At 42.9% G+C, this 15,265-nt stretch overlaps 1 protein-coding gene across 1 annotated transcript in view; it reads right to left on the reverse strand.

Annotated features, from left to right (window-relative positions):
- Positions 1-8,871, reverse strand: part of LOC134576710 (zinc finger protein 628-like) — a 39,473-nt gene extending 30,602 nt beyond the window's left edge. The window contains exon 1 of the mRNA XM_063435425.1: positions 8,794-8,871. The gene's annotated coding sequence lies outside the window, so the exon portion shown is untranslated. The remainder of the gene's footprint in view (positions 1-8,793) is intronic.
- Positions 8,872-15,265: the final 6,394 nt, after the last annotated feature.

Raw genomic sequence — 15,265 nt, forward strand, 5'->3', positions numbered from 1 at the left:
TTGGGTAAAATTAGGGGCCTCGGCTTATATTCGGGTCGGCTTATACTCGAGTATATACGGTAAGTATTTGTGCTGTAAACCTGCCAGATATAGTTTTACGGCATTGTATGAAAGTTTAAGGGAAAGGGTAACGAACGCCACCATCGTATGAACGAAGTATAAAGTCTGAATCAGATAAGTAGTAGTGAATCTAGTGAACAGTGTAAATGTCTAGAATCTAGTGAACAGTGTCTCATAACACTGCCGTAAATATTTTGCGTGTTATGAGACAGTGCAGCCCGAGCCAGCCACCTTCTGTGCTCCAATATGTGTCCTAGTCCAGAATCAGGTCTGAGAATGCTGGAGTGCTGCAAGGAAGAGACCGGGCTGTTTGGTGAAGGTTGAAGAAAGCCTGCACACCAGGAAGAATTGTTTTGTGGCCGCCAACGACGTCAAACATCTAATCAGCTTCATGATAATGAGTGATGAGGAGCGGCCTTTGTTGATAATATCACAAGCCGCCACATTATCCGAGAAAATGCGGCTGCCATGATAGGATAGATTTCAAAGAGAGCGGATGTCTCCTGAAATGCTGGTAAGTTAATGGCCTCCGCAGGCCAAAAGTCCCTTAACCCCTTAAGGACACATGACGTGTGTGACACGTCATGATTCCCTTTTATTCCAGAAGTTTGGTCCTTAAGGGGTTAACCATCTGTCACAAAAAATGGCAGCGAAGCCTGTGTGCAGCCGCATCGCTCCAAATCACCAGTGGTTTATCGGACAATGGGGGAACAAACATAGAACTGCCATTCCAATTGTCTAGGAAATGTTGCCACATGAGTAAATCGGCTCTGGAGTTTAAATCTAGGGTATTCATGATGTGGCTATCCGGGGCACCAGGTAGGAGGCACAATAGCCTGAAATAAATTATCGACCCTGAGGGATAACCCGCATGGCAAAGTTAAGAGGGCCCAATAAAGATTGCAAGTCTTTTCGTGAACAAGCTCCGACGCTCATTAATTCATGCACGTCATTTTTGATTCTCAGGAGCTTGTCCGCAGGGAGGCTAGCCTCTAAGAGGACTGTGTTTAACTGTATACCCAGGAATACCAGGCAAGTGGTAGGTCCCACGGTGTCTTGTGAAAGTGGAACCCCTAGGCAGGAAAACAAAGCCTGTGCCTTGATCAGGCTTTGCAAAACCAACGACTTGTCCTCAATTGTCAATAAGTCATCCAGGTAATGGATCACAACCAGACATTTGACAATATTGAGGAGGAGCCAACATAGGGTGTGTCCGCAAAGACATCAAAGAGCATCGGGCTGCTTTCGGCCCCAAAGGTCAACCTGGTAGCAAAGTAGTAATAACCTCTCCATTTCACTCCATGTAGATGCCATAGTGATGGAACAATGGGAAGTAGTTTGAACACATGTTTCATGTCGTCCTTACTAAGCCATGCTGCCCTGCCCATCCACAGAATGGCGTTATCTACTGAAGTGTAATGGAGAAAATTCAAATGAAGGAATTAGAGCGTTAATGCTGGGAATGACAGAAGAACGTGGAGCGGAGAGGTCAATGATCAATCTATTTTTACCGGTTAATCTGCTAGCAGCAATGCCAATTGGATTGATGCGCAAGTTTTTAAACAGGGGATTGGAAAATGGACCTAGCAAGCAACCCTGTGTGATTTCCTGTTGCAAGAGCTGATCTATGGTGTTGGGTTCAAAAAGTGCTAATTGCAGGTTGTGAAATTCCAGTGATCCTGGGGGCAGTGTGATTATACCGATGTGAAAGCCCCGTGATCAGGAACTCCACCAAATAAGGTGAGGGGTGTTTTTTGTTTTTTTTTTTAGGTGGAAAGCCAGGTTGTCAATATTAATCTACGTGCGCCATTTTTTGGGGAACAACCTATTTGGGCACATGGACCTAGCGTGAGTTCGGAAGCACAAGGAACAGACATGCAACAGACGGCAAGCGCTGAAGACGCAACTGCCAGCGTTGTAATTATTACATATCTGTGCCTTACCGAGGAACACAATAGGTCTGCCCTATTTATCTTTCAGACCTCGTTGTTTGGGTTTGGAGCTACCAGGTAGGAGAGTCAGCTTCACTGGGACACAGATTGGTGGAGTGTGAAATTGAAGCACAAATGGAGCAAGACTGAGGTCTGAGCCCAGGAAAGTGGCGACAGAATAGTTTGGTATCTAACTGGCTCCAGCCCCAACGAAGGTTGAACTGGGCCAGTGCTGCCGCCGCTCTAGCTGAAAAAGATCTATGCTAGTCATAGAATGCATGACCACCGTATTAAAATTACACCCCTAAAAAGACCGAAAGCCAATACGAACTCCGGGATGGAAAGTTTGGTTAACCTCGGATATCTGGCTTTGAGAACGACCGAAATGTCACCGTAGCAGAAAGCTTTGTTCTCAACTATGTCTTGGGAAGCGATAAGCAGAGACACAAGGCTAACGTCTTTCCCGTCTAGAATGTCTTTATGCAGAGCAGCCTGCACCAGGTGTGATAATGTGTGTGGAGGTGGCTGTGGGCAGAATAGTTAGAGTGACGTTACCCTGTGACCCTGGGTGGGGAGCAAGCAGTAGGAGGGGCACCCGCAGTGAGGGTTTCACAATTTCTCTAGTCTCTGGTTGACCAAGTGCATGGACGTCACCAAGGACGAGATTTCTGCAATGTTCCCGTGTGCGCAGGAACTCTGTCCTGGGGTGCCTGGCTGAGCTGACAATAGACGATACAACTCTGCCTTCCTGGCAGTAGCAGAGAAAGGGAACATAACCATGAACACAACTTCCCTGAATACCTGGTAGAAACAAGTAGTGTGAGAGCGACCGTAATAGATAATTTTATGCCATTTTAGGGGGGGGGGAGAGAGAGGGTTGAAGTATCTGAAAAACAAAATGTGAGCCATACTATGACCATAGCTGCTACCGGCATAATCAACAACTAACATGTACAGAGGTTTTTTATACATATACGTAATCCCAAATGAAGCCTAGCAGTTAGACCCCATGTATTATACAACACTATGACTATTAAGAGTTCTAAACTTGAGTAACCGCAGTTTTAACGCAAATTGACGTAAAGTTATGGCAGGTGCATAGAATTTGTGTGTAATGCACCTGACCCTGAATGAGGTCAAGTAAGTAAGCTCCTGCAGTATAATCAAACAAAAGTGTTAATGGGGAGAAGGAAAACAACTCAAAGGAATTATCCAGTCTTCAGCAGAGCACGAATAGCGACCTGCAGCATGTATATAGTGACTGAAACAGAACAAGATTGTAAGAATGAAATATGTGTTCAGTGATGCTTGAAATATGAGGAATATAGTGCCAACGTGTGGTTGCTTTAAGAACGATGGCTAAGCTTTTTGTGAGTGAGAGCCCAGTCAAGCTAAAGTAGCAGCGAACTGAGCAGCAATCAGCCGCCTGTGGGGTAGCACTAAGTGGCCGCGAAGGCAGTTACCTTGACAGGCTTAACGAGCCCCTGGAGCCGTTCTGGGTGGAGGGAGGAGACCCTTGGCAGCGTCCTCTGAGAGTTCAGGAGGGGACTGTGAGGTCCGGGAAGCTGTGCAGCACCTGCCGCAGTGATTCTGTAGCTTGCAGGGAGTGTGAAACTGCTTTTACCAGGCTTGCCGGGGAGAGCACGAAAAAGACCGGGAGGTCGGAAGAGTCGTGCAGCACCGGCCGCAGAAGTACAGGTCTGACCAGAACCGGAAGGGAGGGATCCTCCAAGACAGTGCAATCGAGCTGGTTAGGGACGGCTGGTTATGTAATCGAAGTTAGGGCCGGCTGGTTATTTAAGCCAGGTAACCACTCCCACAAATACAGGATAATATATATATATAATATAATATAATATAATATAATATAATATAAACAGCTCTTACAAGATCTTAGTGATTATACTCAGGGGAGTATAGTGAATATAACAATCCCCAGAGTGAATGTAGTTCTCCAATCCCCCAAACATGAGCCTAGACTTCATGAAGGGTAAAACAAGTGCGTTTAATGGAAGCCACAGCTGGCCTTTAACGCCTTAAGGACCAAACTTCTGGAATAAAAGGGAATCATGACATGTGTCCTTAAGGGGTCAGTGCAAGTCCCCAAGCAAGGTATACGCCCACATGGACACAAAGCTTACAAACCAATCAGAACAGTAATTAAATGTACGACACTCCCACACACAGCACACAATCCCTCCCCTCTGCATGGGAGATAATTGAGTAAAGTACATTATGTAACTCAACTATCTCCAGGCAAAAAAAAAACTAATTTTATAAAAAGTCTCATAAGTACCCCAAAACACATTATATCCCCATAAATTACATCCACTGATAGCCCTGGTCTGGTTTAACAACATATCCAAAAATCACCCAGATCAGAGCAGGGGTTCAGGAAATTCCTGGAAGTCTTATCCTTGACCAACTGTGCACATGGACCCATGCCCAAAACAGTTCCAGAGAATTAGTGCTAACGGTCGGTCTCTCTGTCTGGAGTACAAAAGTACATACTTCACATGAACTGAGCCTTTTCAAGTACCGTATATACTCGAGTATAAGCCGAGTTTTTCAGCCCATTTTTTGGGCTGAAAAACCCCAACTCGGCTTATACTCGAGTCAAGGTCTGTATTATGGCAATTTGCATTGCCATAATACAGACTGGGGGAGAGGGGGGCTGGCAGAGCTGTAACTTACCTGTTCTGCAGCTCCTGTCAGCTCTCTCCTCCTCTGCGCCGTCCGGTCAGCACCTCGGTCAGCTCCCAGTGTAAATCTCGCGAGAGCCGCGGCTCTCGCGAGATTTACACTGGGAGCTGACAGAAGAGCAGAACGGACAGCGCAGAGGAGGAGAGAGCTGACAGGAGCTGCAGAACAGGTAAGTTACAGCTCTGCCAGCCCCCCTCTCCCCCCACTGAACTGCCACTGGACCACCAGGGAAGGAGAGCCCCCCTCCCTGCCATATATTAAGCAGGGAGGGGGGACGAAAAAAAAAATATATAAATAAAATAAGAAATAATAATAATAATAAAAAAAAAATAATAATAACAAAAAAAAGGGGGTATAAGGACCACTATGGGAGGGGGGGGGGGTATAAGGACCACTATGGGAGGGAGGGGGTGGGTTAAGGACCACTATGGGAGGGAGGGGGGGTATAAGGACCACTATGGGAGGGAGGGGGGGGTATAAGGACCACTATGGGAGGGAGGGGGGGGTATAAGGACCACTATGGGAGGGGGGGGGGTATAAGGACCACTATGGGAGGGGGGGGGTATAAGGACCACTATGGGAGGGGGGGGGTATAAGGACCACTATGGGAGGGGGGGGTATAAGGACCACTATGGGAGGGAGGGGGTGGGTTAAGGACCACTATGGGAGGGAGGGGGGGTATAAGGACCACTATGGGAGGGAGGGGGGGTATAAGGACCACTATGGGAGGGAGGGGGGTATATGGACCACTATGGGAGGGATGGGGGGGGGGGGGATAAGGAACACTATGGGAGGGAGAAGGGGGATAAGGACCACTATGAGAGGGAGGGGGTGGGATAAGGACCACTATGGGAGGGGAGGGGGAAGTAAGGACCACTAGGGGAGGGAAGGGTAAGGACCACTAGGGGAGGGGTGAGTCAGAACCACTGGGGGGGGGGGGGGGGTGAAGGAACACGGGGGTGGGGAGGTAAGGACCACTGAGGGAGGAGGAGGGGAAGTCAGGACATATGGGGGGGGGAGGGGGCGGCAAAAAATTTTTTGCCTACGGCGGCAAATATCCTTGCACCGGCCCTGCACACACTGCATTCACACACTGCATTCATACACACACACACACTGCATTCATGCACACACACACTGCACTCATACACACACTGCACTCATACACACACTGCACTCATACACACACACTGCACTCATACACACACACATACGCACACACTGCATTCATTATACACACACTGTAAATAAATATTCAATTAATATATTTTTTTTAGGATCTAATTTTATTTAGAAATTTACCAGTAGCTGCTGCATTTCCCACCCTAGTCTTATACTTGAGTCAATAAGTTTTCCCAGTTTTTTGGGATAAAATTAGGGGCCTCGGCTTATATTCGGGTCGGCTTATACTCGAGTATATACGGTATATTAGCCAGGTCTAGTGCAGGGGCCATAGTCACATGGTAGGAGGCTGGCAAACGGCCCCTCCAAAAACTCGTGGCAAACTCACAGGAAAAGGGGAGTTTGTCAGAGTAGCCTTATTAAAATCATTCACAATGCTACTGTCAACATGGAAGGGTAAATTCTTATCTTGGACTGGGAGAATAATTACTATAAAAATGTCCATTTTGCCCAAACTACGGTACCTCTTCCTACCCTACCACTGAAGGTACCTAAATGTTATTCCCCACCTTACAAAAAAAGTGTCGATAGGTTCGTCTGGAATGGGAGGCGTCCAAGTGTAGCTCTCTTTTAACCGCACAACTTAACGCAGGCGGTATGGGACTACCAAATATCAGACAATATTATCAGGCTGCGCTTTTAAAGGGACACTATAGTCACCCACACCACTTCAGTTCAATGAAGGGGTCTGGGTGCCAGGTCCCTCAGGTTTTAACCCTTCAGATGCAAACATAGCAGTTTCAGAGAAACTGCTATGTTTACATTTGGGGTTAAGCCAGCCTCTAGTGGTTGTCTTCCGGACATCCACTAGAGGTGCATCTGCGACGCTGGAGGCATATTATGCCTCCATCGCGCAGAGCGTCCACAGGAAAGCATTGAGACACTTGCCGCGCATGCGCATTCGGCTCCGCTGACGCCGGACGGGGGAGGAGACGTCACCAGCACCGAGGGAGCCCGGCGCTGGATTAAGGAGTTTTAACCCCTTCAGCGCCACGGAGGGGGACCCGCTTTGTTTTCATGACACTATAGTGATCCTTTAAGTAATATAACTGCAGCTCTTACTAGACCAAAAGCCCCACAATGGGTAAACACTGGGCGAATCTCTCCATCCCACCATTCTTGTCTCCGAGCTTGGGAGGCCGAGATTGGCCGCCCAATCGTAAGGGCATAGTGTGTCAAAGCATTTACTGCATTTAGTGGCAACACTTTAAATGCAGCCCACAGTGAAATTCTGAGGAAAATCCTCTACAGATGGTACATGGTTCCTGGAAAATTGGCTAAAATATAACCTGCATATTCAGATGTGTGCTGGCGCTGTAAATCTAATTGGGGTACCATGCTCCACATCTGGTGGCAATGACTGGTACTAGCCCAATACTGGGAACAAGTGCTCAATATCATTCTCAGCTGAACAGAAGTACAACTACCCAATACCCCAGAATGTTGTCTCCTTCTGATTCTCCCAAACCTAGACTCTCACCCCAAGGAATATTTAATATACCATGTTATAGTGGCTGCACTCACGCTATTAGCACGTAACTGGTTATCTACCACAGCCCATCCCCGAGAAGAGCTGGTAAGCCAAATAGCCCTAACAAGCAAAATGAAAAGAGCCACTAGAAAACTCACTAAAAAGCTGCTTATTCTGGCAAATAGCTAGAGAAAAATGGGACTCTTTCACTGATACGCTCCCGCGATAGGGAAGGATTCACAACGGTCAACAAGTATTGCAAGACTGAGTTCTAATCACCACTTCAAGTTTGTTGGCATTTATTACTGTAATGTTCATGTCACAACCACTCTTGTTTACTATAATGCAAAATTACTGTAAACTTGCACACTCTGTTCAAGAGTGCATCTCTTATGGCAGGACAACCAAGTTTCCTAGATTTTTAACATACATTGTACCTCCTTTTGGGCTTGTAGTCCTGCACAACGCAAGGTTAACTAAGCCTGTGAAACTATTATACACAAAAAAGGGAATAAAGGTGCAATTCCACTCACATGACCAAGAGCAGTCCCAGGGTCCCTAGAAAAGGCTCAAGGGTGCCACTTGTGGCTACAGAATATCCTCCTAGTGAAAGGATACAGGACTACAGAAATATCCACAAGACAATATTTATTGGAATATAAATTAAAAACAATGAGATAAATGGGTACTAAAAATACATGTAGTGAGCGTAATAGTCTATACAATTCATAAAGTTATGCTCGCCACATATAAGTAACCCAGGAGAAAGTAAAATGAAGTAAAATAAAGTTTAAAAAAAAAGCAGCATGCTGCTGTTGGTCTGCATGAAATCAAGAAGACTATAACAAGGTTTATTTTTAACAATGCCAATTTCTATTGAAAAAAAAAAAAAAAACTGTGATGGCACACAGAAAGCATTTCAAATAGCTAAAAGTACTTTAGGGGTCCAGAGTGTTCCTATAAATAATTGTAGAACGACGTGACCCTCACAAAAAAAAACTGGCTCTGCCACCCAACAAAAATTATGTATTTGAAAATGATCTAATCTTTCTGAAACTCTAATATTGACGGTTTTGGAGTTTTATTGAAATTCCAATTCAGTCTACCACCTAAAATGCATGTGGTGAATACAACTGGCAAGTTCTGTCAAATCCATCAGCCTCCCTCTCACAACGGCTGTCGGAAGCATGCTTATATTCGCAGTTAAAGCTTAGTGAGGTCTATGGAGGTTTCCATTGTTTTGTGGGATCTTCCATAGACATCAGTGTGTGGTGCGCACGTGCACACACGAAAATTAATAATAATAAATACAAATATATTTAACCCCTTAAGGACACAAGATATGTGTGACATGTCATGATCCCCTTTTATTCCATAAGTTTGGTACTTAAGGGGTTAAAAGCACGCACACACCCCCACCCCCACCCCAACAATGGGTAAACCTACCTGTCATAGAACTGCATTGTGTTGTACTCATGGCACAAACCAAATTACAATCTTCTTCAAAAAGGATTCCTTTCTCCTGTTCTAAAACAGATATTATAGGTAAACAAAAGGAGACAAATGGAAAATGGTTGTAAACACTGTAGTGTCAGTTCTAAACATAAGAGTCCGATAGTCAAGTTACAAAGAAGACGTTTTAACCATATTAGTGACACCTTTGCTGTTTAATAATGTTAAAATCAGAACCGCATCTAAATATAGTTTATTTTTTTTTAAAAATGCATATGCTTAGCACACAGCAGACAACCGCAACCTACGGTATAAACCGAGACTCAAGCGCAATGCAGAACTTAACATGAAACGTAAATAAACGATAGGGCAGGCTTAACATTTGACCCTTTCCATTATATGTGCAAAGGTCAATGGCGAAGGTCTTTAAAGCCCTTTCTTATATGTAATACTTAGATCTTCCTGACTGTGTGTAGAACAGCACCCGACCGACCACATAAAAAAACGGTACTTGCCTCAGGTTACGATATATATTATCCGAACCCCATGGTGTACCGGCTATTTCCCCCGATTATAGGTGCCTTTAATCGTTACGCATGAGCAAAGGAGTAGGAAGCCGCGACACACAACGTAAACCGAACATTGATGGCCAAAAACCGCGAGTGTTTCATTTTTACGACATGCAGGCGTGAGGTCAACGCGCATGCGCATCTCTTTCCCCGGTTTTGTACAGGAGTTACAGAGATTGTTCTCGTCCATTTAGTAATATCCATGTGACGTAGCTTGCGGATGAAATATTTAAGCGTAGAACGGGAGCTCGCACAAGCACACAGGCATGCTCTAACCACCCAAGTGACCTTATTAACCTTATTGAAAAGGGACAGTAGTGTTGTTGTGTCTGTGTATAACTGAGCTCCACAGCAATAGTACTGGCAGTACTGTGTCTTACAACTACAATTATTATTTATATAGCGCCATCAGTTTCCGTAGCGCTGTACAATGGGTGGACTAACAGACATCTGGATGTACAGGAACAGAGAGATGGAGGGCCTAGCTCAATGAGCTTACAATAAATGTGTTTAGAGCTCAGCCTGTGTAAATAGCAAATATTGTTCTTGTACTAAATTACATATTAGTTGCATGAATTATTAGTACGTCATCTAAACCAGTGGTTTTTAACCGGTGGTGCGCATAGGGCCGCAAGAATTTGTTGCCGGTCCGCGAAAGCTTTCACAATTTACACTGTTGTGGTATAATCAAGTGAAAGCTTTTGCGGACCAGCATTAAATTGTGGCAAAATATTTCCCCGGTGCTATGATCACAGCACTGGGAACTGTGCCGCCCTCTCCCCTGTCGGCTCTTCAGGAGTGGAGAGGAAATCAGAGATCTCCCTCTCTGGCACCGCTAGGTTCTCTTGCAAGTTTAGAGATGGCAACGCTCTGAATTTCGGGAGAGTAAACTCTAGCAACTCATGAGGCTGCTAGAGTTCACTCTCACCACTTGGATCACCAGGGATTGCCTTGTACTGTCCCCCTCCCAGGCAAAGGTAAACAGGGAGGGGGGATATCAAAATGAAATAATTTTTTGAATTACAAAAAATAATAGTTATGAATCTACCCTCCAACCCCACAGACCAACAATAATTATCCTGCATTCACACACACCGCCCCCACACACAGTGCCCCTGTTCACACACACACATCACCCTCACATACTGCCCAATACACACAAACTGTACCCCTCACACACACACACACACACAAACTGCACCCCTCACACACACACTGCATCCCTAACACATACCATTGTTTTTTAGTTCTGGCTGACGCCGATCCGCGACATATTTCTCCTCTTTTCGCCTGGCCGCGGGTATTAAAAGGTTGCAAAACACTGATCTAAACAGCTCCAACCCTGGTCACAGCCTTAAAACTAAAGTGTCATTCTTTGTCTATTAGAAAGGATGGGAGGTATGCATGCCCCCCTAACTTTAGCGACTAATTGGCAAATTACTGGCATGCAGAGGAAAATATATACAAAGCTGCCTGCCATTCAGTCAAGCCTACTGAAAGCAGAGAATGCAGGGCACCTGTTCCAGCTGTGTGTATGCCATAACACCTAATATGTCAAACGGACACTTTCATTTCAGTGGGTCAGTGTGGGGGGGGGGGGCGGGTGCATCCCTGAGTTTAATTGATTTATTAATATCAGTTTAGGCGACTACATGTAGTTTAACAACAAATGATACCGCACTTAATAATTTTGAATATAAGTAATTGCTCTATTTAATAATTAATACATTTTACAAATATAGTTATATTTAATTTGATATATGCAAAAAAAGATTATAACAATAAGTTTTGTGGAAATGATATATCTTATGACAACCAATGATACTCCATGCATATATAATTAAACCCCTACAAAGTCCGACTTACTTAGTAATAATAGTGCTTAACTGCATTAATGTACTTGAGAGCCCAGATTGCTATCTGGAAGATTTCTTGGAAAAGTACAAAAAATTAAAAATATATAAAAATAAGAAAAATGAAAAAAATGTGAAAAAAAATAAATTACATAAATAATGTATATACAGTCCCAGTGTGTACACCTATGATGTTTGGGTGAATCTCACCAATATTTCCGTAAAGGCAGGTCCTGCTACAGGCAAAGCTGTAATTTGCACAATTAGATGGTACAATGAACTGTTCACAGTACACAATATCCTTGTACTCCTGCTATTTCTCCCTGGATGCATATAAGGTCTCTCCGTTGTCAGTTAGGTACCGGGCGTCTCTCAAATGTCAGTAGGGTGCTGGGCTGCGCGCTCGGGACCTTGATAGACCCTCTGATACATGTAGTTTCCCCTTCCAGATGAAGTGTGTGCTTTGCGCCTGCAAGCCTTATGGTGGCCTAGCACACCATAACGTTTGGGCCCTCCCCCCGGCCCAGATACTTACCCTCCGCAGCCATCGAGTGGACAGCCTGACAACAGAAGCAGTCCTCCTTCAGGCAATATCTGCCCATCCGCATCTTGTGATTGCGATGACACCGCTTGTCAGGCAGATCCCCGAACATAGAATTAGTGAAAACAAATAATTATGTTAAAAAATATATATATAAATCTGCGTACATATTTATGTATTATTTTGACATAATTAGGTGATTTTATTAAAGGAATACTACGGGGTCAGGAATACAAACGTGTATGTCAAGACTGGGTAACCCCTACACATTAGGGGTTAGGGAAACAGTAACCAGAATGAAGGAAATATACAGAGAGAGGTATGTATATCGGTTCTTAGAGTGGCCGGGTTAACGTGCGCCCTAGATAGGTGAAAATACAAAGTGAAATAGAAAGCCAAGGTAAATCACGCCAGAGGTTATTAAAAAAAACAAATAAACAAACCAAAGTCAGGGAATCAGAATAGTGAAATTCAAAGCCGATTCAGAAACAGAAAAAACAGCAACCACACAGTACACACTCTCGGCTAGAATAAACCACAACAGGGCAATGATTCTAAGAAAGGGGGGAGTTTAACCCTGCACCAAATCACTCAAAGGGGTGTGATCTGTGAAGGGCAGAGAAAGTGTCCCAGAAATATGACCTGTCACTTTAATAATAAAAAATAAACCTACAGGGGTCCTGTAATTTTGTAAGGACTTTTCTAGGTGGCACAAAGCTGCCACCGTGATCAGTCAACCTCACAAGAAGAGAGGTAGTGCAGACGTTGCTCTGCACTAGGAGCATCGGAATGCCACACGGCATTCACTCTGGCTGGAGCAACGTGAGACCAGAGACATTGTGGCTGCTGAACAGCACCCCCTGGATGTGCTGCTCTTCAGTCAGAGGTATGACAGTGTATTCCTGACCTTATAGTTTTAAAAACAATATTTAGGTGGCCAGCCCACCCTTGACTCCCTTAACCCCTTTTTGGTCAAGGATGTACCGCGGACGTACCTGATATGTCCATAGCTAATTAGAGCGCTGGAAGTAATCATGATCACTTCCAGCCGCTCTAGTGGTATTGCAATACCCCCCCCCCACCCCCCCGACTTCCGGCCCCCGAGTGATCGCTCCCACCGGCAGTGAGGCAGAGCATCAGAAGCCATCAGACAGGCTTCTGATGCTCTGCCTATGCTGAGTGCCTCGAGGGTCGAGGCACTCAGTGAAGATTTAAATAAATAAATAAAATAAAAAGCAAATTTAACCTCTTCCCTCCCTCTCCCTCCATATGTACTTACCCGATCGCCAGTGGCGATCGGTTTTCTTCTATGGGGGGGACTGTCTGACAGCCCAGAAAGACCCCCCTCTGCAAATAAGAACCCCCAGGGGCCATGTGATTGCTCTGAAAGCAGTCACATGGTGGCAATAGGTGTCCATAGTGCTGCCATCAGGGGGACTGCCTGAACTGACTGGCAGTCCCCCTGCTGGTGAAATAAAAGTTTTAAAAAAATGTAAAAAATAAAAAAAGTTCATAAATTAAAAAAGATATATATATATATATGAAATATATATATACATATATTATTTCTATATATAATACGTATATATATATCATATAAAACGTCGTGCTAAGTGTATTTATTTATTAATATATACTTATATTATTATAAAAATATACTTAGAGTAAAATTACACATGTATATATATATATATATAATAACTATATATATTGTATATATATTATTATAAAAAATAATTACAAATAAATGTAAAAAAATGTAAAAAGAATTACAATTTTTAAAAAATATATATGTGTGTGTAATTTTATTCTAACTATTTTGATATTTATATATATATATATATTTATATTAAAATACACTTAGAATTAAATTATATAAATTATACATATATAAATAAATAAATAAAAATAATACAAAATATACATATGTTCATATAAAGAATTACATAAATAATTTCATAAATATATATGTAGACTTCAAATTTATAAATATGTATATATATTTAAATTCGGTACGTGCATATGTATGTAATATTTTTACATAATTAAGTAATTTTATTGATTGCAATTTGAGGGACCTGCATGACAACCCAGGCTGAAAGCTCAGAGAATTTAATTTGCTAGCAATGTATTTAACCCAGTAACTTTCCATGACACCCTAAAACCTGTACATGGGGGGTACTGTTTTACTCAGGAGACTTTGCTGAACACAAATATTAGTGTTTCAAAACAGTAAAACATATCACAGCGATGATATTGTCAGTGAAAGTGAAGTTTTTTGCATTTTTAACAAACAAACGGCACTTTCACTGAGGATATCATTGTTGTAATACGTTTTACTGTTTTGAAACACTAATATTTGTTTACGGCGAAGTCTCCAGAGTATAACAGTGCCCCCATGTACAGGGTTTATAGTGTTTTTGAAAGTTACAGAGTCAAATATAAGGCTGTTTTTTCACATTGAAATTTGCCAGATTGATTATGTTGCCTTTGAGAGCGTATGGTAGCCCAGTAATGAAAATTACTCCCATGATGTCATACAATGTGCAAAAGAAGACAATCCAAGGTATTGCAAATGGGGTATGTTCAGTCTTTTTTATTAGCCACTTAGTCACAAACACTGGCCAAAGTTAGAGTTCATAATAGTTTTTTTGCATTTTTAACACACAAACAAATATAAATGCTAACTTTGACAGTGTTTGTGACTAAGTGGCTACTAAAAACGACTGGACACATGCAATAATAAATCAAAAGGGGGAGAGAGTAAGCGCTTAATAAAAAAAAGGCAAAAGGGGGGCAGCAACCTAAACAAAGGGAATCCCTTAAGACCATTAATAAAACAGGATGAATAGTAAATAAGAGATAAGGGCTGCGCCAAAGTCTAGTAACAATAAGAATAAGTTAGAAACAGACCAAAATGTGTAAGTGATAGTACAACAGTCTAGTAACAATAAGAATCAATTAGAAACAGACCAAAATATCTAGGTGATAGTACAACAACAGGTAAGGCTGTGCCAATAAAATTAATAGTTAAAAAATAAAGTCTCACTAAACTAGCAAGATAAAATAGGGGTGTAATCCTCAGGAGTTGATCCTTCAGGATAGTAAAATATTCGTACAAAGTCTCACTAATATAGCAGGATAAAATAGGGGTACAATCCTCAGGAGTTGATCCGTCCAGATGGTTTAAAATATCTGTATATGTGGAGAGACAAAGGGGAGATACAGGAACAGCCAATACTGCAATAAGCCAAGATCCAAGGATAAAATGGATGATAAAGAAAGTATTAAACTCATATTTACAAGAGCTATAACCAGCTCTGGAGTGAAGGGCGTGTAACGGTATGATCCCTGCTTACAGGATATAAGGGAGAGGTGCGTCCGTCACTACAGTCAAGATATGATAAAAAGACAACAGTAGTGCTCTCAATAGGTAAAAAAATTAGATATAAAATAGATAAAATTATACTCACAAGTGTAGAGCAGAAAACACTGCTCTATTG

The sequence above is a fragment of the Pelobates fuscus genome, chromosome 11 (genome assembly GCF_036172605.1).
Source record: "Pelobates fuscus isolate aPelFus1 chromosome 11, aPelFus1.pri, whole genome shotgun sequence".
NCBI classification, from domain to species: domain Eukaryota; kingdom Metazoa; phylum Chordata; class Amphibia; order Anura; family Pelobatidae; genus Pelobates; species Pelobates fuscus.